The 26,613-nt window shown below is 37.5% G+C and overlaps 1 long non-coding RNA gene across 1 annotated transcript in view; it reads right to left on the reverse strand.

Moving 5' to 3' along the window:
- The window catches only part of LOC116421992, a 64,898-nt gene that overhangs the window by 11,119 nt on the left and 27,166 nt on the right, over nucleotides 1-26,613 (reverse strand). The window lies entirely within an intron of this gene.

Below are 26,613 nucleotides of genomic sequence, written 5' to 3' on the forward strand. Positions count from 1 at the left end.
GCAACATTAATTAGTTAAAATGTGAAGCTGCCAGATGACAAATTTGCTCTCTGCAGTAGCTGTATTCTGAAGTAGCTCATTTTTCCACCCCAAGTGGGGTGCTTCCTGTCCCAGTGGTGGCTCTTGTCATTGAGTAAACTCAAGGGTCTTGACCTCTCCCCACAGGAGAGCTTCCCATCATACCTTGTCCTATAGTCCCTTTTGTACTAAGCTATCTCACATCAGCAACTGAATTTGTTGTAGTGTGCCCCAGGGGGTCATGTTTCTTTAATTGCTTGTCCGACAACCTGGAACTGCTATTTATGCCTCTGCTCTCCACGCTGAAACCCCGACACTGGAAGAGAAATCTCTGGCAGTGTCTGCACATCAACAATGCAAGTGGAACCTGGTACCCAATCTACTCTTTGATCCTAAAATCCTGCTTACTCAGCACTCTCTGGCCCTAACTTCCAATTTCATGTTTCTTTCATCTGTACTCAAACCTTTTGCTCCAGGTATAAATCCCTCCTTTCTCTCCTGGATTGTCATTCCTATATGGTTTAGCTATATCAACTGCTATACTCACTCTCTACCTGCCCACTGCATTATTAGTACTGCATGATAAAGCAAATTTCCCTTAGCCTCGCCTTCGAGTCCAGCTTATTTGAACCTTGACTTTCCAAGCTTGTGTCCACTTTCCTTATGGGTATAGTCAATGCTTCTGGCCCTCCCCCCGGCTTTATGGAGAGGAGATGAAGTCAGGGCCATATTTAGCCCATTGTTCTGCAGCCTTCCATTAATATCTTTTTTGAAGTCTTCACATCTGTTTATTTAATTCTTCCTATATCCTATTTGCCAATGTTTAATATCTTACCAAATGGAACTGGTATTTTCTCTTTTTTTTTCTTTATTTGAAAATTTTTAATAATAGTTTTTTTTATTTTCAAAATATATGCAAAGATAATTTTCAACATTCATTGTTGCAAAACCTTGTGTTCCAATTTTTTCTTCCTCCCTTTCCCCTACAACTATTCCCAAGACAGTAAATAGCCCAATATAGATTAAACATGTGCAATTCTTTTAAACATATTTCTATATTTATCATGTTGTACAAGAAAAATAGATCAAAAAGAAAAAAAATGAGAAAGATTTAAAAAAGCAAAAAAATAACAATAAAAAGATGAAAATACTATGTTGTGATCCACGTTCAGTCCCCATGGTCCTCTCTAAATGCACATGGCTCTCTCCATCATAAAGTCTATTGGAGTTAGCCTCAGTCACCTCATTGTTGAAGAGACACATCCACCAGAGTTGATCATCACAAGTCTTGTTGTTGCTGTGCTCAGTGATCTCCTGGTTCTGCTCACTTCACTTAACATCAGTTCTGTAAGTCTCCCGAGGCCTCTCTGAAATCATCCTGCTGATCATTTCTTACAAACAATAATATTCCATAACATTCATATCCCATAACTTACTCAGGCATTCTCCAACTGAGGAGCATCCACTCAGTTACCAGTTTCTTGCCACAACAAAAAGGGCTGCCACAAACATTTTTGTACTTGTGGGTCCTTGTCCCTTTTTTATGACCCCTTTGGGATAGAGACCTAGTAGAGACACTGCTGGATCAAGGGTGTGCACAGTTTGATAGCCCTTTGGGCCTAGTTCTAAATTGTGGAGCTGGTATTTTCAAATAAAAATCAGTAATAAAAATAGTGCTCTCTTTCCTTTATCAAGGAAAGAATACCCAGACTGACCAACGAGGGGAGAATTGAAGTATTTCTTGAGATGTGTAGAGAGAATTTAAAAATTAGCCTCAATCTACCATCCTGGAAGGGGTATATCTTTAAAAGTATCTAAGCTACAACCTAGTTGTGTCCCCTCCACTTCACTGAAATGGTTCACCTTTGTTTTCATGATTAGAGTAGTTATTTATTGATTCTTTTATATATATTTAATATGATGAGTTAATGGAGTCTTAACTTCACACTATGCACTGGGATGAACTGCATATGATGGTCACTGGCTAGGTGAGCAGATCATGTGATACAGGGCAGGGAATGGTTTTGCAGAATATTATGGATTGGGGAAGATGGCCAGAGTAGATTACGTTCTATATGGTGAGGATCGGACATCTATAGGAGGTACTAAAAAATATCAGCTCAGTCAGGCACTCAGGCAGTCAGGCAATCAGTAAAGTCTTATTAAGCATTTACCAGTTGCCAGGCACTAAAGAGACAAAGAAAGATGAACACCTAGTTTTAAATCTCAAGGAGCTCAGATACGAATGGGCAAAAATCATTCAAACAATTGTGTCCACACAAAATTGATACAGGCTTATGATTAGGAAGTCAAGAGTTCTTACAGAGTGGACCAAATGGTCTCCTGCATATCACTATCCCCCAAATTCTCTGACTGTCATTGCTGCAGAGGCACCCTGGAAAAACTTAAATTACCTTATAGAAATGTCAGCTATTAGAATTACTATTTGAAAATTGCCTCACCATCTAAAATGTTATATACTTCTGGGAAAAATTCAGAGAGAAAGCATCGCTTTATGACTGGGAAGATAAAAACCATCTAGTTCACAGAATCATTAGGATGGAAGATTTGACTTCATTTATTCATCCGTTCAACAATTATTAAACATCTACTGTGTACAATATAATACAGGTTTCTAGGCAAAAGACAGTCGATTTACAATATGTCGAATCTGGTTTGCATATATGGGCCATACTCTAAAAGCCTTATTCTCTCCAAAGAGAAGTTTCCAGGACTATTTGTCAGATCTCCACACTTGATCCTTGTAAAGGTATTATCCTTGGCAGCCTTAATATATCTGAAATTTCTGAGAAACAGGGGATTAACAAAAAATTTGCTGCCTTTTTTAATTCTTTAGAGCAGCACTAGGTAGAAACAGCACAGAGAGAACTGTTGATCAAAGGGATGTCAAATGTTTACCTTTAAAATGGTATCTGATGGCCCATTTTTCCATTTGTTTTTGGTATAAGAAAGCTTCTGTGAAATATTCTTTCAATATTGAAGCTTTTGTTTTAGTCATCATGATTTGGATTTGCTTGAAGTTAAGCAATAAGGCATTTCCGGGAATAATATTGCTACATAATTTTAAGTTTAAGAGGAACAAAGGATAATGCATTTAAAAATAAGGATTTCATCTAATGCAAAACTCTCATATTATTGTTGAGAAAAGTAAGGTGCTAACTCCTTTCTTTTTTCATTCCTCCACCCATCAGCCCCTGACTCTCTGACAGAGCATCACTATCCAGTGTAGAATTCATGCAGTAATCTCCTTGGTGCTGTTGAAGTCTCTGCCATCCCCTTCCTTTGTTCTTACCATTCTATGACACAAGCAAGAGACCTTAACCTTGCCAACCTTCCTCCATAAAAGTAGGATAACTGTGGTGAGGAGGCCTGCTCTGCTTGATCCAGGAGCATACAAGTGGCAATCTCAGCTAGAGAAGGACATTTAGCCTAGAAATGGCTTATTATATGTATCAGGGCTGGATAAGGCTTGACATAAAGGAGACTAGCATCTAGTTAGGGCCAATTCTTTACCCCAGAATTTATTTGGGTTAAGAACTTAGGTCAATGTAAGATGACAGGAAAAGATAACGATGAATGTTGGCGGGGATGTGGGAAAATTGGGACACTAATGCATTGTTGGTGGAATTGCGAACTGATCCAACCATTCTTGAGAGCAATTTGGAACTATGCATAAAGAGTTATCAAACTGTGCATATCCTTTTGACCCAGAAGGTTCTCTACTGAGGTTGTATCCCAAAAAGATCTTAAAGGATGAAATGGGACCCATGTGTGCAAAAATGTTTGTGGCAGTCCTTTATATAGTGGCAAGAAACTGGAAACTGAGTGGATGCCCATCATTTGGAGAATGGATGAACAAGTTGTGGTATATGAATGTTATGGAATATTATTGTTCTGTAAGAAATGATTTCAGAGAAGCCTGGAGAGACTTACATGAACAGATGATGAGTGAAATGAGCAGGACTAAGAGATCATTATATACTTCAACAACAATCCTATATGAAGATCAATTCTGATGGATGTGGTTCTTTTCAACAGTGAGGTGATTTAGACCAGTTCCAATGATCTCCTGATGAAGAGAGGCATCTCTACCCAGAGAGAGGACAGGGGAAACTGAGTGTGGATCACAACATAGAATTCTCACTTCTTTTATTGTTGTTTGCTTGAGTTTTATTTTCTTTCTTTTTCTTCCTTTTTGATCAGATTTTTCTTGTGCAGCAGGATAATTGTATAAATATGTATGCCTATATTTGATTTACATATATTTTACCATATTTAACATATATTGGATTACTTGCCATGTAGGGGAGGAAGTGAGGGAAAGGAGGGGAAAACTTGGAACACAAGATTTTGCAAGGATCTATGTTGAAAAATTATCCTTGCATATGCTTTGAAAATAAAAATTTCAATAAGAAAATAAAAATAAACAAAGAACTAAGACCAATGAAGAGTAAATTTTCCAGTTTGGGAGGAGGTTGAGTCATCTTTGAGTTTTAGCCGTTAGGGAATATACCATCAAAATGTAAGGGGTCAGAAAGTGAGTAATAGGGGAATAATAGAGGAAAAAAGATTGAAATTATCAGTGGTGTTAGGAGTAAGGAAACAGTTAAAAACAAAGCATGACTCAATAACTCAACAAGGAATAGAAGGAATAGAAAGGGAGATAATCAGCAAAATAACTAAATAAATCAAAACATTTATTAATAATACTGAGACACAAAAATATTAATACTTAGTGAAGCAAAGAACCCCAAAAGTGAATAAAACAGAAGCATTTTTCTGAATGGTTCCAAAGAAAAATAAGAATTATGAAAGATTTATGACCTGCATAGCTGAAACAATTGGTAAAAATAGGAAAACCTGAACCCATGGTGTATGGTAAGACTCTCCAAAAGGAGATCAGGAAGGAATGAAGAGAGAGGCAGAAAGACAGAGAAAAGGGGATAAAGACAGAGAGAGACGCACAGAGAAACAGAGACACAGACAGAGATAGAGACAGAGAGACAAAGAGATAATTGATCGCAAGCACAACTGTAGAGAGGTGAAGGACAAGTAAAGCAAAACATAATAATGTTAAAAGAAAATGATTTTATAGAAGAAAATAGATTGATCTTGAAGACAGGATGAATGGAGATAAATTCAGAAATATAGACTTTCAAAATGAATGCAAGTTTAAAGAAAATGGATGCCATAATGCAAGAAATGACACAAGAATGACACCTAGAACTTCTGAATATATTTTGAATTTCTCAGATTACCTCCAAAACAAACAAAACTAAAACTATCTTCCAAACTCCAAGACACAGAGAAATTAAAATTAAAATAAAAAATAATTTTATAATGGCAATCAATGAATTCTGAAAGACACTAGAAGAAAGGTTTTCAAATAAGACAAAGAAACTAATTCTAATATTACAAGACTACTCTGCACCCACAAAAAAAAAAAACTTTATAATGGAATGGAATACCATATTTTGAAAATCAAAAGTAATTCACATAGAATCCAAGGTATCATACTCAGAAAACCGAGTCTAATAATTAATAAATAAAGATGTACATTTAAAAAAGGGACATTTGAAGGATTCCCACAAAAAAATAGAGAGATATAGACATATCATTTGGTTTGTAAACATACCAGACAACAGAAACAGAAGAAAGAAAGAAAAAAACAAATATCACCACTAATAAAAACAGAAGAAAATAAATTACCTCTTCTCTAAGCACTACAATTTTTTTTGTTATCTCTGTTTTACTCTACAACAAATGGTAATAAAAAAGATAGAATTTCTTGACAAAAAATATCAGATTATGTCAGACTAATGTCATTTCTTTGATTGCCATGATCACTAAATAATAATATTACTATATTTTATCAAACCATAGATTTTATCAATCCACTTGATACATTCCCTCAAAGGAATAAATCTGATGGATGAAGCTATGTGCACTGGATGACATTATAATTAGGTGGATTTGGAACTTGTTGGATGATCAGGTACAAGGAGTAGTTTTGTGTCCATCTGAAAGGAAGTCCACAGGAATCTGTCTTTGGTCCTCTTCTATTCATCATTATTTTCAATGATTTGAATCATGGCACAAAGGCATTATTGTCAAGTTTACAAATGACACAAATCTAGGAGGAATAGCTAGCATAGTGGATGATACAAAAAGATCTTGGAAGGTTAGAACAGTGAGTTAAATCAAATAAAATGACATTTAATGAGAAGAAAAGTAAAGTTAACTTGGGGTATAAAAATTTAATTCATAAGTACTAGATTTTAGTGCTCATTCCCCAGGTCAAATTAATGGGTATTTACTTTTATGCTTCTCTATTATATCTCCATTAGAACATAAGTATTTTTAAGAGTAGAAACTATTTTTCATTTTTGACCTTGTATTGCCAGAAACTAGTGAAAGATCTAACACTTAGAAGTGTTAAAGAAGTGTTCATAATAATTGAATGGAAGAGGCAAGACTAGACATCAGTTTATTTGAAAAAGATTTGTGAACCTTAGTGGACTACAAATTTACTATGAGCCAACACAAACATTTTTATTATGTTAGATGCTGAGAATCCAAAGACAATAACCAAGCAGTCTTTGCCTTGGAAAGTTTTGCCTTCTATTGGGATATGGTGGCCTAAGGCTACATTATTCAAGGTAGGAGAAGATGACAGGAGTGTTAAAGTTTGCTCTGGTCAGTCACTCCTATAGTTCTGGAGACCATAATGAAGGAAGGACAATGGAAAGTAGGAGAGTTTGCAGAGAAAGGCAACCAAGATTGTGAAGGCCCTCAAATTTATACCATATGAGAATTGACTGAATGAACTGGAAATGTTTAGCCTAGAGGATGAGACTTAAAATAGTTGGAAAATACCTGGAAAACTTTCATTTGGATTTTGGATTAGACTTGTTCTGTTTATCCCCAAAGTAGAGAGCAGTGGATAGAAGTCACAATGAAACAAATTGGGAAGAGGGAGGAAAGAGAGAGCCCTGACTCCTAGAGCATTCCCAAAGTTGAACGGGTTGCTTTGGGAATTGTGGCTTTCTCTTTATATAGTTTTTTTTTTAATCTAGCTGACCATTTAATTAGTATACTTTACAGGAATTTTTAAAATTACTGAATGTGTTAAAGAAGATAGTCTCTGCACTTTTTCAGTGCTGAGATTTGATGATGCTATCAACAGAACACAGTGGGGGCCCCCGTTTGAAGATAGCATCCCTTGGACCAAAGATCATGACCAGTCTTCATGTATTAGGCAAATTATCAACAAGATTGGGTGCACATTATACTATTGTGTAACAGTTTCAAAGATAATCAGAATGTTGTTATCCCTACACAATTCTGCGTGCCTGAGTGCTTGTGCTGAATCTTTGTTCATATCTGTCCCCTCTCTCCACCCCAATGAGACATTGTGTTGCTTCTTTGTGAGTATCCACTAACAATAACAGGCTTAAAAAATGTTTATGCCATTAGAATGATCTCTATCTTTATACCAGCTCCCTAAAAACCCAAACATTTGGGTTTTGGGATGACATGTACTAACTTATCATATGTTATGTTTTGAATACAACTTAAATATGAAATAAACGGGTTATATTATCCTAATAAAGGTCTTTAAAGATCAAATTATTTTCAATTTAATAGAATAAATACTTCCTAATTGCTTGGTAACTAACAGGAACTGAGAATATAGAAACAAAGTGAAAAATAGCTCCTCCTGTAAGGAGCTGGCTATTACTATTACTGGGATTACCAATATATATGATAAGGAAATGTGAAACATTTGCTATAAAATGAGGGTGACCAGGGCTGACGGGTCTTCTGGAAAGAATCAAGTTTTTGTTAACGTGAAGAATAGAGAGTCTCTATTTCCAAGCTTTGAAAACAGCCTCATTATGACAATTGCTATTTCTGTTTCTGTTCCTTGAAGTTTTCTGGAGTTTTGCTTTGGCCCACTTAGTGGGTTGGCCTGTTGGCTTCCTTGCTGATGCCGAAAATTCTGGATGCAGGGAAGAGCTTCTGGCTGGCATGTGAGGTTTGCTTAAGTGGGACTGCCATCTCCTGTGATTTTCCACACATGTGTGAAGGCTATACTTGCAGCATGGTGCCTGATTTTTTTTGGGACTTTCTGCAAATGGAATTTTATGTCACTGAAATAACTAAGAAATGAAATTAAAAATAGCTATCAGCATGCATTATGGAATGAACATATTCCATCACTGGTCACCAAGGAGACTGCAAACGGTTTTAGAAAAAAAAATTCCGAGTAGGATTGGCTTTCCCATAATTCTGATGTAATTAGGATTTGGCTGAATAAGGCTCAGTGATTCTATCTGCCTGTGAGATGGATCTTGAGCCATGTCCAGGACAACTTCACCTCGAGCTATACCAGGGGCAGAATGCATTTATGGCTTAATTTTGTTAGGCTCTGGACCCTGAACTCTGATATACTTGTAATTTTTCCCCCTTAGGAATATTCTTTTCCCTACACCCATCAGAAAATGTAGTCAGTTTATGTGGCACTTCTCCAAGAGTGGGATTCATAGTTTAGAGAGCCACAAAAAAATAGGTGTTTTTTTATATTGGATAGCAGGCTCAATTATCTCTGAACATCTATCTTTGCATTCTTTCCATATTTAATAGGACTGAAAAAAAAATAGTTTCCTTTTCTATTCTTCCCACTGTGGCTCTTGCTACATATTCTAGGAACTAAGATAATAAAAGAAGGCCCCGGGGATGGTGTCTCATGAACCTTATGACTGTGCGTTGTAGATGTTTGGGGAGCATCTCCTACTTGAGTGGCTTCCAGGGGCAGACAAAGAGCAAAGACAGAGAACCTGGGTTCAAATGCTGTTATTACTGTTCATTAGCTCTTTGGCCTGTGGTCAATTGTTTAATGGTTTTGGATTTCAGTTAAATAATAAATGACATTTGAGTTGAAGCTCAGTCCTACAATTATTAGACAAAGATATTCTACTACATAGAATTCTAGAGTCAGAAAGGCCTGAGTTCAAATATAGACCCGGATATTTTTGTCTGTATCCATTTCTTCATCTGGAAAATGGAGATAATAGCACCTAACTATCTGAATTGGTATGAAGATTCAATTAGATCATATTGTGCAAATCTTATAGTGATTCATAAATACTATTTTAGCTAATATTTACTACTTATTAAAGATGGACAATCCGCCTCACATTTCTGGGTCTCAACTTCCTTATTTGTAAATTGAAAGAGTTAGACTCATGACCTCTGAAATCCCATCTAACATTCCATCAATTATCCACTTCTAGAGGAGGAGTTAGTTTTCAAAATACTTGATCATTTCACTCGATTTAGCATACTTTTTATAAATATGACTCAATTCTCTGTACATTTGAGAAATGAGGCCTTCATCAAAGAAACCTGGTTCAAAATTATTTTCATAATTACTCTAGCGAACTATGTTTTCCCCATGTTCATTTTATTCATTCTCTCTGTTCATTCCGTCCTTCCTCAAAGTTCACTGATGGACACTGGCAGATGGGGAAACCGAGGCTCAGGGAGGTGGAGGGATATGGTCATGGTCACAGAAAAAGTAAGTGTCAGAGGTCCTTCCGGAATCTCAGTTCAGTCTCTTTCCATTCTCCCTACAAAGAACAGTAGACCCAGGGAATACAGAGTTAACTAAAATATCTTTGAAGGGCTCTTCCAGCTCCTCTTTTCAGCTTTGGTTTCTTGGGCCACAGGGGCCTGGGTCAGCAGGTAGAAACCCAGCTAGTCCAGCCAGAGTTCAATGTCTTACTTTTTCCCTACAACTTCTCTAAGGGCCCTAATTGCACAAAGAAGAGTCATTCCTTTTTTTTTTTTTTTTCTTCTTCTTTATAAAATAGTCGTGTTTTAACCAATTATAACTAAAACAATTTTTACATTTGTTTTTAAATTTTGAGTTCCTGATTTTTCCTTTTGTTCCCTACTCTCCCCCTCCCATTGGGAAGATCCATATGAAGTTGTGCAAAACATTTCTATAAAAGTCCCATTGCAAAAGAAAACATAGATCTGCCTCCCGACCCAAAAAAAAAAAAAAAAAAAAAAAAAAAAAAAACTCTTCAAAAAAAGTTAAAAAAGGATTCTTCAGTCCTGTATTCAGGCATAATCACGTCTTTCTGTAGGTATAGATAACATTTTTCATCATAAGTTGTTTAAAGTACTCTTAGATCATTGTATTGCTGAGAATAGCAAAATCTTTCACAGCTGATCATCCCACTACTTTGCTATAACTGTACACAGTACATTTCACTTTGTTTGAGCTCATGGAAGATTTTCCAGGTTTTTCTGATAACATCTCACTTATCATTTCTTATAGAACAACAATATTCCTTCTTAATCTTATACTACAGTTTAGTCAGCCATTCCCCAGCTGAGGGACACCCTCTCAATTTCCAATTCTTTTCCCTGAGAAAAGAGAGGCCATAAATATTTTTTTAAATAACTTTTTATTGACAGAATCCATGCCAGGGTAATTTTGTACAACATTATCCCTTGCACTTACTTCTGTTCCGATTTTTCTCCTCCCTTCCTCCACCCTCTCCCCCAGACGGCAAGCAGTCCTATACATGTTAAATATATCACAGTATATCCTGGATACAACATATGTGTGCATAACCGAACAGTTCTCTTGTTGCCCAGGGAGAATTGGATTCAGAAGGTAGAAATAACCCGGGAAGAAAAACAAAAATGCAAGCAGTTTACACTCATTTCCCAGTGTCCTTTCTTTGGGTGTAGCTGCTTCTGTCCATCCTTGATCAATTGAAACTGAGTTAGAACTTCTCTTTGTCAAAGAAATTCACTCCCATCAGAATACACCCTCATACAGTATCGTTGTTGAAGTACATAATGATCTCCTCATTTCACTCAGCATCAGTTCCTGTAAGTCTCCCCAATCCTCTCTGTATTCATCCTGCTGGTCGTTTCTTAAAGAACAATAATATTCCATAACATTCATAAACCACAATTTACTCAATCATTCTCCAATGGAGGGGCATCCATTCATTTTCTAGCTTCTGGCCGCTACAAATAGGGCTGCCACAAAAATGACCATAAATATTTTTAAATGTATAGGTTCTTTTTTTAAAGTCTCTTTGGGGATTAATGCCTAGTAGTGTTAAACAGTATGCATGATTTTATAACCCTTTGGGCACAGATCATATCTTTTGATCACTTATCAATTGGGGAATGGCTTTTATCACTTTTTATATAAATTTGACTGATAAGGAGGCCTTTGTCAAAGAAACCTGACTCAAAATTATTTTTATAATTACTATTGCTAACTATATTTTCCCCATGTTTATTTTATTCTCTTTCTCCCTGTTCATTCTGTCCCTTCTCAAAAGTGTTTTACTTCTGTCCAGCCCCTCCCTCAATGTGCCAACCTTTCTATCACTTTCTCCCCTTCTTGTATCCCCTTCCCCTCATTCTTTCCTGCAGGGTAAGATAGATGTCTAAGCTCAATTAAGCGTGTATGTTATTTCCTCTTTGAGCCAATTTTGCTGAGAATAAGACTTGCTCCCTCTCCCTCTGCTCCCTGCAAGAAGAGTCCTTCTTAAACATTGTGGTGTCCAAGAATGAATAATGAGAAACTGAATCATTCAAGAAGGACTAAACTCCCACACCAACTTCCCCTTCCCATGGTCCATTCTCTGGGACCAAGCTTTTTTTTGTGTCTGGTCTTTTCCCTGGCTCTCTCCCCCAAGACAGAGACATTGTCATAGAATCAGCCTTCAACTGCTGATCCTGGTGGTTCCATATCCTGTCCAAAAAGATTTCATCCTTGCAAGGGGCTGACTAGTGTATCTTGGGAATCATCAGTCATAGAAAAATCATTTAAAATCTATTTAAAAGGGGTATGGAGGAAAGAGGAGAGAAGGAGAAAGAAACAGTAAAAGGATCTCATGGAAAAGCCCCCATCTCACAGATCTATGTCATGATCTCTTTCTTAGGAAAGAAAGTCTTGGGTCAGAGAAGTGTTTGAGTGCTCCATAGGGGCTTTTCCTGAAAATGAGATGAATCATGAGCCTACCCTGCTCCCCATTGTTCTGCTTCCCTTCAGCCTTTTGTGTTGATCATCACAACAAATTAGGTTTAGAGCTGAAGGAAATCCTGGTCCTGCACTAATCTTTTTACAGATGAAGAAACAAAGGCACAGAAGATGAATCATTTGCCCAGGATCATACAGAACATAAGCAGCAGATCTGAGACTAAATGCTAAAATCTGAGAAGCAGCATGGTATAGTCGAGAGGGTGCCCACTGGGTTTGAGTTCCAATTCTTCCTTAGATGCTTAAGTTGTGGAATCCTGAGCAAGTCAAAACCTCTCCGAGCCTCAGTTTCCTCATCTGCAAAATGAAGAAGCTCAATGAGATGATCTCTAAGGTCCCATTTAGTCTGAGATGTATTTTCCAAGCTGAAAGGTACCTTTGAAGCCATCTTGTCCAATCACATTACAGATGGGAATATTGGAGCAGAAGAAGAACAAATGATGTGGGCTTAATTGACCAAATGAGATAATATTTATAAAGCCTGACAACTGGCACATAGTAAGACCCAACCTTGTGCTTATTCCCTTTTCTTCCCTTCTTCTAAGTATTAGAGGCAGAATTTGAACCCAGGTTCTCTTACTCCAGAAACAGTGTTCTTTTCTTTGTAGTACATAGTCAAGCATAGCAGGATTTATTTTTTTTTACTTAATAGTAGTTTCAGTTACGTATAAAGGTAGTTCCCAACATTCTTTTTTTCTCTCCTCACTTTCTATCTTCCCCCTCTAAGATAGCATGATATAGGCTGTACATGTTCAATCATGTTAAACATATTTCTACATTAGTCATTTTGTGAAAGAAGAGCCAGAACAATATTATGCTTCAATCTACATTTAGACTCCATAGTTCTCTTTCTGGATATGAATAGCATTTTCCAACATCAGTCTTTGGAATTGTCTTGGATCACCTCATTCATTCCAAGTCTATGACAATTGATCATTGTACAGTGTTTCTGTTACTGTATATAATGATCTCCTGTTTTTGTTTATTTCACTCAGCATCAGTTCATTTTAGTCTTTCTAGGTTTTTCTGAAATCCACCTGCTTGTCATTTCTTATAGAAGAATAATATTCTATTAGATTCATATACCACAACTCATTTAGCCATTTCCCAATTGATGGGTACACCCACCATTTTCAATCCCTTGCCACCACAAAAAGCTGCTGTAAAAGTTTTGGACACGTGCATCCTTTTCCCTTTTTTTATGATGTCTTTTGGATATAAACCTAGGAGAGGTATTGCTGGATCAAAGGGTATACACAGTTTTATAGCCTTTTGGGCATAGTTCCAAATTGCTCTCCAGAGTGGATGGATCAGTGCAAGCTTTCATTTTTATAAAGGATTTTTAGATTCTCTCATTGAGATTCAAATGCCTTAAAAATATAGTAGGAGTGACATGATATAGTTTTTCTTTTGTATGGCCTTTGATCTTGAGGGAACATTTAAATTGCATTGGGAATAGAGAGGGCTCACTAGGAGAAAGGGATACATTTCCTCAAAGGCATTGCAGCGGAAATGTCTAGGGCAAGTAGTGGAAGTATATACATAAGCAGAAAATGGGCAAGTATTTTCCCCATTTTCCAGGGTGGTATATTCCAAGCAAACATTCCTACCACTGGTCTCAGTTGGGTGGAAGCCAACAAGAGCCCTCCTTCCCCATTGAGAAGAGAAGGAATTCTCATCATTTCAGAATCATGGATTAAGACTTGGAATGGGTATTCTAAAACATGTCTAGATCTGTCAGAGGGGAAAATTGAGACTTAGAGATGTGGATAGTACCAAAAGAGTATAAATCGAGGAACAATTTGAGTGACTGTATAGTTCCCCCCCCCCTTCATCTTATAGATAAAAAGATGAAGAGATTATATGATTAGCCCAAAGTCACACAGTAGGTACATTACAGAGCCTGGGTACCCAATTCTTCCCCCTAAAACTTCAGTATTCTTTCTACTATTCTATGTTGACTCCTTTACAATAAAAGCAACTTGCCTTCCCCCAAATAATGTACATTTCTATAACTTCCTTCAATGAATTTCAGACTAGATTTTTTTAGGGAGAAAGGGGACAATAAGTTCCATCACCCTGGCACTCAAGAGCATCATTTAAAAACAGCATGAGAAGCAGTGGTGGAGGAAGATATAACATCTAAGCCACTGGTGGAATCACTCATAGACTTTATGAGTCTATGGATTTGGAGGAGTCTTTTGAGGTGATTTAGCCCAATATTTCATTTCCTATAATTTTTCCACATAGTAAATGCTTAAGAAATAAATTATGTATCTCATTTAACAAATGAAGAAATAGATTCTCTATGAATTGAAGTGCTATGATTGCTTTTAAGCAACAGAGAGAGCAGGTAGGTGGCACAGTGGATAGAGAACTAGGCTTGGAGTCAAGAAGACTCATTTTTTTTATTTCAAATCTGGGTCTCGGACACTACTTTTTGTAGCTCCAGGAAAATCACTTCACCTTGTTTGCCTCAGTTTCCACTCGATAAAATGAGCTGGAGAAGGAAATGTAAAATTACTCTAATATCTTTGATAAGAAAACCTCAAAATGGGTCATGAAGAAGTCAATCACTACTGAAGTGACTCAATAACAAAAAAGCAGCAAAGATGGTTCTTAAGATAAGATCTTCAAATGATATTGTTGCATTGATTGCTAGCTCCCCCAGCAACAAGCCCTGGCTCCTTTGAGTCATGGAATCCTTGGAGAAATTCTTGAGGTTGGGATGGGACCAAAAGATGTGCTCATTCCTACAACCACAATGGTTCTACTAGAATCTAAACAATCTCTAGCTTCCCACCTATAAATCTGGGATTGAGTTCATAAAGTTACTAAATAGGAAATGAATGGATAAACATGCACAAACATGGTGTCTATGTGTCAAAACCACTTAAAGAAATGGATCACAGATGTCATTGAAGAAATCAATTTAAAATGAAAAACCCATTTTGAATGTGTTGAAGAACCATCAATGAAGCACTTTCTACTAAAAGACCCATGCATCTATAGTTTGAAAACCACTCTAACACAATACTTTCTGCTTCTTAGCTATGGAGGCTTAAGTATTTGAGTTCAGCTTATAAAAATGAATGGATTCAACCCATTCTCCAATTGATAAATGATCAAAGGATATGAACAGACAATTTTCAGATGAAGAAAATGAACCTATTTCTAGTTATATGAAAAAGTGCTCTAAATCATTATTGATCAGATAAATTCAAATTAAGACAACTCTGAGATACTACTACACACTTCTCAGAATGGCTTAGGTGACAGGAAAAGATAATGATGAATATTGGAGGGGATGTGGAAAAACTGAGACACTAATACATTGTTGGTAGAATTGTGAATGGATCCAGCCATTCTAGAAAGCAATTTGGAACTATGCCCAAATGTGGATACCCTTTGATCCAGAAGTGTTTCTATTGAGCTTATATCCCAAGAGATCTTAAAGGAGGGAAAGGGACCCACATGTACAAAAATGTTTGTGGCAGCCATCTTGTAGTGGCTAGAAAATGGAAATTAAATGGATGCCCATCAGTTGGAGAATGGCTAGGTAAATCATGGTATATGAATGCTATGGAATATTATGGTTCTGTAAGAAACAAACAGCAAATGGTCAGGAGGATGATTTCAGAGAGGCCTGGAGAGACTTACATGAACTGATGCAAAGTGAAATGAGCAGAACCAGGAGATCATTATACACAGCAACAGCAAGATTATACAATCATCAATTCTGATGGACATGGTTCTCTTCAACAATGAGATGAGTCAGGACAGTTCCAATGATCTTGTGATGAAGAGAGCCATCTGCACCCAGAGAGAAGGTTGTGGGAACTGAGTGTGGATCACAATATAGCATTTTCACTCTTTTTGTTGTTTTTTGCTTCCATTTTATTTTCTTTTTCATGTTTTCTAGTTTGATTTGATTATTCTTGTACAGCAAGATAATTGTATAAATATGTAAATAAATGTATAAATAAACAAACAATAAATAAATATTGTATAAATATAAATAAATATGTGTATGTATATATATATATACATAAATCCATATATTGGATTTAACATATTTCTATCATGTTTAATATATGTGGGACTACTTGCCATCTAGGAGAAAGGTGAGAGAAGGAGGGGAAAATTGGAACACAAGGTTTTGCAAGGGTTAATATATCAAAGGATTATCCATGCATTTGTTTTGAAAAATAAAAAGCTTTAATTAAAAAAATGAATGGAAGTGAGAAAGAAAAACACCATTATGACAAAAAAGCAATAATCTAAAAACAACTGAATTCAGAGCAAATGCAATGAGAAATCTTCATCCTGGAAGACATGATCATATACACTGTTCCTCTTGGCAGTGGTGGGAGCTGATGGTTACTGAATGCTGTGTTTACTGTTCCTTAAAAGTCATGGAGCCAGTTTATTTTTCCAGAACTTGAGAAGTGGAAGCAGTCTAGTCTAATATGGACCCAATAGGAATCCCCACCTATTCCAACATACTTGATGCTTGTCCTGAATCTAGTGGGCAATCTCCAAGGGCAACCTCTCTAGCAATTCCATTTATACACTCAGACACTTCTAATTGTTAAGAAGTTGTTGTTGCTTTTTCATGACATCAATCCCAAATTTGCCTCTTTATAACTTCCATTCCTCCTAATTTAGACCTGTGGGGGGGGGGGAATGGAAATGGAATCCCTTTTCTATATGACAGTTCTCCACAGTAGTCTCTTTCCAAAGTCTTCTTTTGACTAAACATTGTCAGATCCAGCTAGGTGTCCCAGCACTAAAGTTCTGGACTTGGAGTCTAGAAATCGGAGCTGAAATCTAAATTCAAAGACTTATTAACTGTGTGGTCCTGGATAAGTCACTTAACCTCTTCCTGCCTCAGTTTCCTCATCTGCAAAATGAAGATACTGACTACACCTGCTTCCCAGAGAGTTGTGAGGATCAGCAGGGGTAATCCATGTAAGGTACTTTGTGAACCACCATTCAATCATCATACAAGTGAAAGCCTGAGCTCTTGGCCCCTCAGGATCCTGGCAGCCTTCCTCTGCACTGCAATCTTCTCCAAGTATGGTGCCTACATCTGGATGGAGTACTACAGTTGTGGCCTGACGAGAAGAGAGGACAGTGGGTTTCTCACTTCCTTATTCCTGAAAGTTCTGTCTCTCACCGAATGCAGCTCCAGACCATTTTCTCTTTGGGGGTTGTTTCTGGCTGCCACATCACACTGCTGACTCACAGTGAGTTTGCAGTCTGCTGAAAAATCAGATCTTTTTACGGACAAAATGCTGTCTAAGCACGCTGCCTCCATCTTTTTGCTTAACTGATTTTCCTTGTTACAAGGGAGGGCTTTCTGGAGCAGTGGGCACAGTGGGAAATTACCGTGATGGAAAAATAAAGGTCACCAACAAGACTTTTAAATGAATGAATGCACTTTTAAGGCTTAACCTTTCTGACTCTCATTGTCATCCACTATATAGAACAGGAAGGTTGGACTAGAGTGTCTCTAAAGTCTCTCAGAACTCTTAACCCTACAAAATGGATACTCTGTCAAAGCCTTGGGATTGCAGATGCGGTCTTAACAGTGGGACATGCCTTATTGGGTTGGCTTCTACCACCCATTGCTCGCTCTCCTAATGGATGCACACATCTTGCCCTTGCAAGTTGTACATAGACTTTAGAAATGCTCTGGAAGTTCACACTTTTTTCTGCTGAGCCCTTGTTGCGCTCTTTGTTGACACTCTTGTAAATCCTTGGCTGTTTAGAAAATTGTGCTCCCCGTTCCTTCCTAATTTCCCCTTGGTTCCATTTTTCCAGTCTGGTTTTTCACAGAGGCTCAGAGACTCCCTTATTGAGCCATTTCTGGAGCATCACTGATTACTATCTATCTAATTTCACAGTGATCTGTATAACCTGATTTCCTATTTCTAGTCTCCTCCAATGCCGAGGCTCTTATGGCTCAAGGCACTTTGTGAATTAATAATAACCCCCCAAAGCCTGCCCTAATAGTCACAAACTGTGCTAACCCTGCTTTGGGCAGACCGCATCCATCCAGCCTGACTGCTTCCATTTCATTTGGATTGTACAATCATAGATACGAGGCTAGAAGGGATCTTGAAGGTCATTGGGTCCCCGACCTCCTTGTTTTAAAGAAAAGGCGTCTCAGGTACAGGGAGGTGATGTGACAACTTAAGATCATTGAAAGGATCTAGAAAGGACTTTGGAAGCCATCAATCCCAATACCCTCATTTTACAAAGAAAAGACTTTTTTTTTTTTTTTTTTTTTTTGGCTGAGGTAATTGGGTCACACAGCTAGGAAAGGTTAAGTGTCTGAGGTCAGATTTGAACTCAGGTCCTCCTGACTTCAAGGCTGGTGCTCTATCCACTGCACCAACTAGCTGCCCCTGAAATAAATACCTTTATTTACACATCTTTTGCTTTTTCTATTATTAATAGACTATTAATAATAATAATAATAACAATAACCATTAATAAGCTCAATAGATCCTCATTTTACAGATAAGGAAACTGAGGCATGGAGGAGGTCCTATTGACTTACCCAAGTAATTCTCTGAAGCATGATTTGAATCTGGCTTTCCTGGCCTCAAGTAAGCACTTCATCCATAATTCTTTGTGATTAGCACAGTGAAAAAGCCAAGAGGGTTGCATGAATGAAACACCATTCCCAAGGGAGCAAGGGGAACAGGAAGGAGCTGTAGCTGCAGACTCTTTTGTCATCAATGAAGAGTAGTATTAGAAGCAGCAGTATCATCATTATTATAATTATTTGCATTATCTATTTTTCTTTCTTAGGCGTTGAGATAGAAGAAGTCTTAGAGTAAATTCCCATTCTCTTCTCTTCTAGGTATAATGATGGGAAGGCTATTCAGAGTGATGACTGCTTTTGGTAATTTAATAAAAGCCTTGAAATACAAGTTATTATTATTATTATTGTCACTGTTGTTGGTGGTGTTGCTATTACTCATCCAATAGAAGAAGCAAAGGATGCATAAATAAAAGTATCCTCAGGGGCAGCCTGAAGCCATGTACCAGCAAATTTCCATGCTAGGTAGAGGCTTAGGAGAATTTTTACCCATTATCAATAAAAAATGAGCTTGGCAGTTGCTAGGGAAGATTCTACCAGAAGGCCCTTTTCTGCTCGTCTGCCTCAGATTTGCTCTCCGCTTTGTCATGCCATCTCCACCTTTCTGACATGGAGTCAGGGCGCGTCACCTTTACATGGATCACACTCTCGAAGAAGTCATGCTTCTGTGAGTCTGCAGGAAATCTCTGCAAAGACTGAGCTTAACTGTTGGTGCAAAATACGAATGAAATTCAATTTTGTTTCTTTTACCCAGAGAGCAAGACCGGGGCAATCAGGAGGATCCATAGCAGAGTAGGGAATCTTGGGTTGGCAGCCCCCAAACAGGGTCCATTCGAATCAGCTTCTCCTTGCCCAATCCGCAGGCTGCATTCATTGGAACCACAAAAGGAGAAAAATCAACCTCTTTTTTCATTTCTTGTCTCTTTCTATTACCATCAAAACTTTGTTATTGTTCAGAAACTATGACTTCATCAGTGTAGGGAATTTCTGAGTGTAGGGAGCATTAAGGTAAGGAAATCTTGATCAGTGTAATTCATCTGTAATTCCTAGTCATAGGCTCAGTAGAACTAAAGCTGCATTGGATCTAATTCAAATTCCTCATTTTAAAAATAAGGAAACTGAGGCATAGGGAAGTGAACAGAACTAATACGTTGCCCTCGGTCACATAACTAATACGTGTCAGAAATAGAACTGGAACATAGACGGCCTCCCGACTCCAGGAGCAGTCCTCTTTCAGCTCTAAGCTGTCTTTTGGCATCTAGGGCCATCTGTCCAAGTGCAATATGAAATTCATAAGACTGACGATACAAACTGACTGAAGATGACAGAAAGGGATTGTTAAATCCCAACACTACTCCTGCCTCCCTTTCCCTCTGTTTTTACAGGTGAATCAACTGAGGCTCCAAGAAGTCATAGGAGCTTAGATCTCCTAAGGGACTGAAAGAGCCCTCAGAAGCCATTTCAGGTAATCTATTTATTTTACAGATAAGGAAACTGGATCCCACAGAAGTCAATTGCTGTAGCTAATATCACACAGAAGATATCAATTCAGAAGATGGATTTGAATCCAAATCCTCCAACTGCAGAGTCAATACTGCCCAACAAAAAGGGAAAGGAAGGAGCATTTGTTAAGCACCCATTATGTGTCAGGAATGACAATGAGTACTCTACAATCATCTCCATTTTTGTTCTCATAATAACCCTGGGTAGGGGCTGCTAATGATTTCTCCATTTTTACAGAAGAAGAAACTGAAACAGACCACAGCTAAGTGACTTGCCCAGGGTCACATACCCAGTAAGTGTCTGAGGCTGGATTTAAACTCATCTTCCTGACTTCAAGCCCAGTTTTCTGTGCACCATGGCGCTCCCCAGTGACATACAATTAGTAAGTGACAAAAGCAGAATAAAAGCTCACGGCTCTGGACACCAAACCCTGCATTCTTGCTGCTTCTCTACTCCATTTCCCTTTGTCAGGAAATTTTGTTCCTGTTAAGTCATTTTTTTTGTTAGTTACTATGTAACTAATCTCATTAAAAAAATGATATTAAGTGTTCTGTGTCTGACATTTTCAGATGCTTTTCAAATCAAGCTAAAAAACATCTATAAAGCAACTTTTGTGTGCCTGGAACTAAGCTGAGGACAGGGGACTCAAAGAAGGGCAAGAACAAACAAAAACAATCCCTATTTTCAAAGAACTCTAGGTCTAAAGGAAGAGACAAAATGAATAAGCACAAACAAGATAAAGGCAGGATAATTGGAGATAATCCATAGAAAGAAGGCCTCTCTTCCTGAATAAAGTATTACTGACAAAAGTATGAGCCATCCGGGTCATCTGCTAGCCTTTACCCTCTTTTCATTCTTTAATCTAAGCCATATTTTTTAAAACATCTTTCACTGTTCTCCCTATGCTCACCTTCACTCAGATGTCACTGAGTATCTAGATATATGTTAGCGTGCCTTGTTTTAAATTAAATTAAATCGCTCTCTTCTTTTTTTCTCTTCCTTGGTACATAAATCCAATTTTCTTCATGGTCCTCATTATGAAGACAAGACAGAATCACCAAAGATTTCAGGGAATTAAGTTTCTTATTGCAGGGGGGGAGTGCCTTAAAACCAACTTTCCCAACTGCAAAGACAGGAAGGAGCTGTCCCTCCATTTAGCTGCCATTTCTTTCTGTCCCATCATCTGTTTCCATTTATAGCTGGAATGCTATTGTTGAAGCTTTTCATTTCCCAGAGTAATACACCAGCTTGTTGGTCATTGGAGAAGCCATGGTGGAGCTGCCAAGTAAGTTAATGCTATTTACATTAAGAGGGGTAGAGCTTCCAGGAATATGGAACTGATAGCTCATGTACTCTGTCCCAAGAAAACACTCTGGCCTGGTCAAACCATATCTGAGTTTTACCTTGAGTTCTGGGCACCATAGTTTGGGAACAACACCGATAACCCCAGAGGGTTTCAAGAGGATGGGGAATAAATTCTAGTTCATGTCACATGAGAATTGAAGGAAGGAAAGAGGGCCGTTTTGTCTGGAGAAGAAAATAATACTTCAGGGGCAAATGAAGCTTGTCTTCCAGTACTCAAAAGGACAAAGCTTTCAAGAGGGATTGGATTTGAAGGAATGAATAATTGGATTTCGGTGAATAAATAAAGGCAAAGATACTTACTAAGCACTTTCTCTGTGCCCAGCATTGTGCTAAGTTCTGAGGATACCATTGATCCCAAAGGACAGAAAGAGCAACAATTGGTTGAAATCAAAAAGAAGCACTTTTAGGCTTGATGTTGGGGGAAATCTTATTCAACATTAGAGTCACTGACAAGTAGAATGGGATACTTCAAGAGATAAAGGTTCCCTTTCCTGGAGATTTGCAAGAAAAAGGTATAAAAATTGTTGGTTATTTTCCAGAGCAAATCCCCTTTCATCTGAACTCTAGAACCACTAAAGTCCTTTTCATCTTTAAGATTTTATGGGCACTATGAAAGCTTCCATTTTTTGAATGCCTGCAATAATAAGAGATTTAAAGCTGGAAGATGACCCTTTCATTTTTACAGGTAGAGAAACTGAGGTCCAAAGTGAGTTTCAGAAGTGACTTGCTCAGAGTCACACAGCTAATAAGTGCTTGAGGCACCTCCTTTCTATTCCACACTGCCACATACTGAACCTGAAATTTCAGTCCTCCTTTCCTCCTTTACCAATTAAGAAGTGGGAAGAGTTGGGGAGGACTCTGCTGCCCTTGATTTCAAAACCCCACATTTTCTTCCATGACCCCATAGGACATCAGAAGAGGATTTATTTTCTGAAGGTCTGGTTGCAGAAATTAAAAATCCATTGAATAGTTGTTTCTTTCATAGGAATTGAAAGTGGATCAGTCTCCCAACCCACACCTCTCCCATCTTCATTTTTCAATGAGGGAATCTAGATTAGCAGAGAGCAAATGACTTTGACAAGATCACACAGGGAGAAAATAGTCTAGTATGCATCTGAGTCAGGAGCTCGGGTTCCAACCCCTCCCCACCATGTTCTTCTCTGCATCCCCGGCTGCTTCCCTTTGAGACCTCTGGCTCATTTCCATTTTTAAAAGTCACTCCAAAAATACCATCAGGACTCAAATTGCTGACCAGTATTATTTGAAAACTCTTTCTAGTCTAGGTTGCTTATCATCAGGCTGGATAAAAATAGCCTCACGAATGACATCTGTTCCCTTTTAAGAAATACAGTTCCTGGCTTCCTCTATCTTCATTAACTCCCTAAACTAGGCTGGCCCCATCCAGCCTCCATCCCTTCAAAGGCCTTTTTTGCCTCTCTGTGAGCTGCTTGCCTTATTTTTTCTTTGTTTGTTTGTTTGTTTGCTTTTTTTTTTTTTTTTCTGATTTCTCTCTTACCTTTCCCTAGAATTCTTAATGCGATTATCTTGTGATAATGTTGTTTCTTTTTACCTTTAGGAAATCAGAAACAAGGAGATTTTAATTAAGGCCTTAATCTTGTAAGGCTTGCATAAAATGCTAGTTTATGAAGCCTTCTCACATATTTCCCTAATATTCTTTATGTGCTCCTCAGTTCAGAAGAGTCCAAGATTGTAGATTTAGATTTAGAAGAGACCTTGGAAGACAATGAATTCAAATCCCTATTGGGTTAGATGAGGAAACTGAGGCACACATTAGTGATGACTTGCCACTTTCTATTCTCAGGATTTAGCACAATGCTTGGCACAGAATTAAGAATTTAATTGGGAAATATGGGTCCTGACCCTTTATGGGATCATGTAACTGAATTTGGGTGTAAGAAAAAAATTTGGCAACAAATAAAAGGTATCAAATATTCTGCCAAGATATAATTCTTTAAGGAAAAATATATATGTACGTTCATCTCATTAGTATACAAATTTACTTTTGCCTTTAATAATAGGAAAAATTACATATATACCAAAGAATTGTCATATAATCAAATTCCTTTTTTTTAATTTTTCCAATTACATGCATTTTATTTTTCCAATTACATGTAAAGCTAGTTTTCAATATTCATTTTGGTAAGATTTTGAGTTCCAAATTTTTTCTCCCTCCTTTCCTTAATTCCCCCTCTCCAAGACAACAAGCAGTCTGATATAGTTTATACATGTACAGTCACTTAAAACATATTTCCATATCGGTCATTTCTTCATGATTTATTATCAATGTTTGGTTTGTATACCTATTTCATATACCTATATACCCAGAGTTGCATAAAAATTTCTCTGGCCAAAAGGAGTTACAAGTGGGAAAAGTTTAAAAAGCCCTGCGGTAGGTAAAATATTGGATAGGAAGTCAAGTTTCTGAGTTCAAATATGGCCTCAGATATTTCTTTGCTGTGTGACTTAACCTTGTTTGCCTCAGTTTCCTGATGTGTAAAATGAGATGGAGAAGGAAATGGCAAATCACTCCAGGACCTTTCCAAGAAAAGCCCAAGTAGGTCATAGAATCAGACACAACTGAACAAGTATTTATTAAATACTTTTAGTCATTCATCCAAATTCAATTATTCATCCACTCAAATATACTGAATAAACCACTTCCCTCTGAGCCTAGAATTTCTCCTCTATAAAATGGAAATGTTCATACCAGTAATATCTTCCTTATGGGGTTAGTGTGAAAATTGAATGAGAATGTATCTCCAGTGTTTGGAAAGACTATAGAACATTAAATAAATGTTTATCATCATCATAACTACCATTTATAAAGGTTCCCATATTTGTTAGGAGTAATATCTACACGCACTCCCTTCCTTTTACATATAAGTTAAGTTAGTTCTTTTCTTGAAAGTCAAGGAAGATGCTGAGTGGATTAAAATTTAAGCTTTTGGGGGGCAGGTGGCACAGTGGATAGAGCACTATTCCTGAAGTCAGGAAGACTTGAGGTCAAATCTAGTCTCAGACATTTTGTAGAACTGAGAAAAATAGAGATTAGAGAATATTTAATGATTTATTAAATGGGAGAGATTTACTGGATCCTTGGTTTGGTCCCAGGGCTGAATGAGACTATCATCTCCAAGAATCCAGCAGTGAATGTCAGATACAAGATTATAGGGTAACAAGAACAATGACATAAAGGAGGAGCTACCTGGATGGGAATGACCTAATGGGAGGAGGCACCTAGGATGACATAATGGGAGGTACTGGAGAAAGTCCTAATATTCTAATGATTTCTAAAATGGATAAAGACCTTTATCTCATCAAATATTAAGAGGGAATAAGTATAACCTAAGGTCTAAGATATAAGACCTTTATCCTATCAAACATTAAGAGGGAAGGGTTATAACCTGAGGCAGAGTAACTAAATAGGACAATTAGGGAAACTGGGTCAGGAGATTAAAAGAGAATTGTGGCACAACAATTTAACACTTCCTAGCTGTGTGACCCTGGGCAAGTCACTTAACCCTAGTTGCCTCAGCCAAAAAAAAAAAAAAAGCTTTTTTTTTTTAAACTTAAAAAAACTTAAAGCTTAATGCTGCTGATATGGCTACCTGGTTAGCCTCTCGTGTGGAATGGAGTTAGGATGTTCAGACTTGGGTGTAATTGGATAAACATAACCTGCCCTGCTTATCTACATACAAATCAAGGGAACCATGTCTGTCTGAGCCAAATGCTATCTCTGCACTGAGTGTCCTCTCTATTCTATGATTAAATAAACCTTTTGTTAACTGTTCAAGGACCTACGGATTTCTCCTTCCATTTCAGACCAACTGTGTTTGGTCTACAACAACACACAGGATGTTCTTTGAGGCTCACACCAACCTTTTGAGTTAGGAATGACTATTGTTCTCATTTTCCATCTTTCCAGGTCATCTTAGCCTAAGTGGTTTTTTTCTATTACATCATATCTCCACTCAAATTGAAGTTATTGCAATTTTCATAATTAAGGCTTTATAGTTCAGCTCTTATTATCCATATTTTTTATTTTCTTTCTTTGCTCTTTGTTCTTTTTTAAAAAAGAAGCATTGAAGATACTCATGGTTCCACACTTCATCTGTTCCACTTCAGAACCATTAAGACTTTCCAACCTTACAGAAGCCTCCCCCTTCCTGACCACTGAAGGCTTGTGCTTATTGTTGGGCTCTGTTGATCCATCCATCAATAGAGTCTTTAAAATTTCCCTTGGCATTTAATCTGATGATCTAGTGATCTATATCATTGCTTGTTTTATGTCCCTTTCACCTTAAAGGCAACTATACATTTATAACATTTGTTTTTCTTAGCCCTCAAGGAGCAGATTATGTATAGCCATAAAAGGAAAAAAAAATGAAAGGAAGAGAAACGTTTCCAACCATGCCTCTAAAGAATGATCATTTAATTAATTTCTCCAATTAAATTAACTTTCTGGCTTGAAAGAAATTCAATGCTCCTCTTTAACATGACCTATGGAGACAGAAGAATAAAATGGACTTGTATTTATAATTCATCGTGACATTTTTTATTCATTTTCTACTCGAAGAAGTGCATTCATCTTGGGTCTTCATGAAATTAGGATAGGGGTAAGGGAAGCATTTTTGGAAAGGGAGCCATTTTCCCTCAACCTGAGATGTCAGTTGAGATATACCTATAATTTTTTGATTTTAGTTAAAACTGAGGGCTCACTGTCTCATTGAGTCCTGACGCTTTTGCCCATATCATAAGATGGTAGATGATGGCCAGTGAAATAGTCATATTCCTTGGAGTCCCTTATATTCTCCTTATCTTATAGTGATAGCATCCTCTTGGGAGCTTGGCTCCCATGCCCAGTCATAAGTCAACAAACTATCAAACTATCAAAAGTAGCTACGTTTCACTGTCAAAGACATAGAATGTTGTTACTGCTAAAGATAATGTTACCCAGTAGGAAAAAGGAAAAGAATAGCATATATAGGGCAAC

Source organism: Sarcophilus harrisii, chromosome 2 (assembly GCF_902635505.1).
Source record: "Sarcophilus harrisii chromosome 2, mSarHar1.11, whole genome shotgun sequence".
In the NCBI taxonomy this organism is placed as follows: Eukaryota; Metazoa; Chordata; class Mammalia; order Dasyuromorphia; family Dasyuridae; genus Sarcophilus; species Sarcophilus harrisii.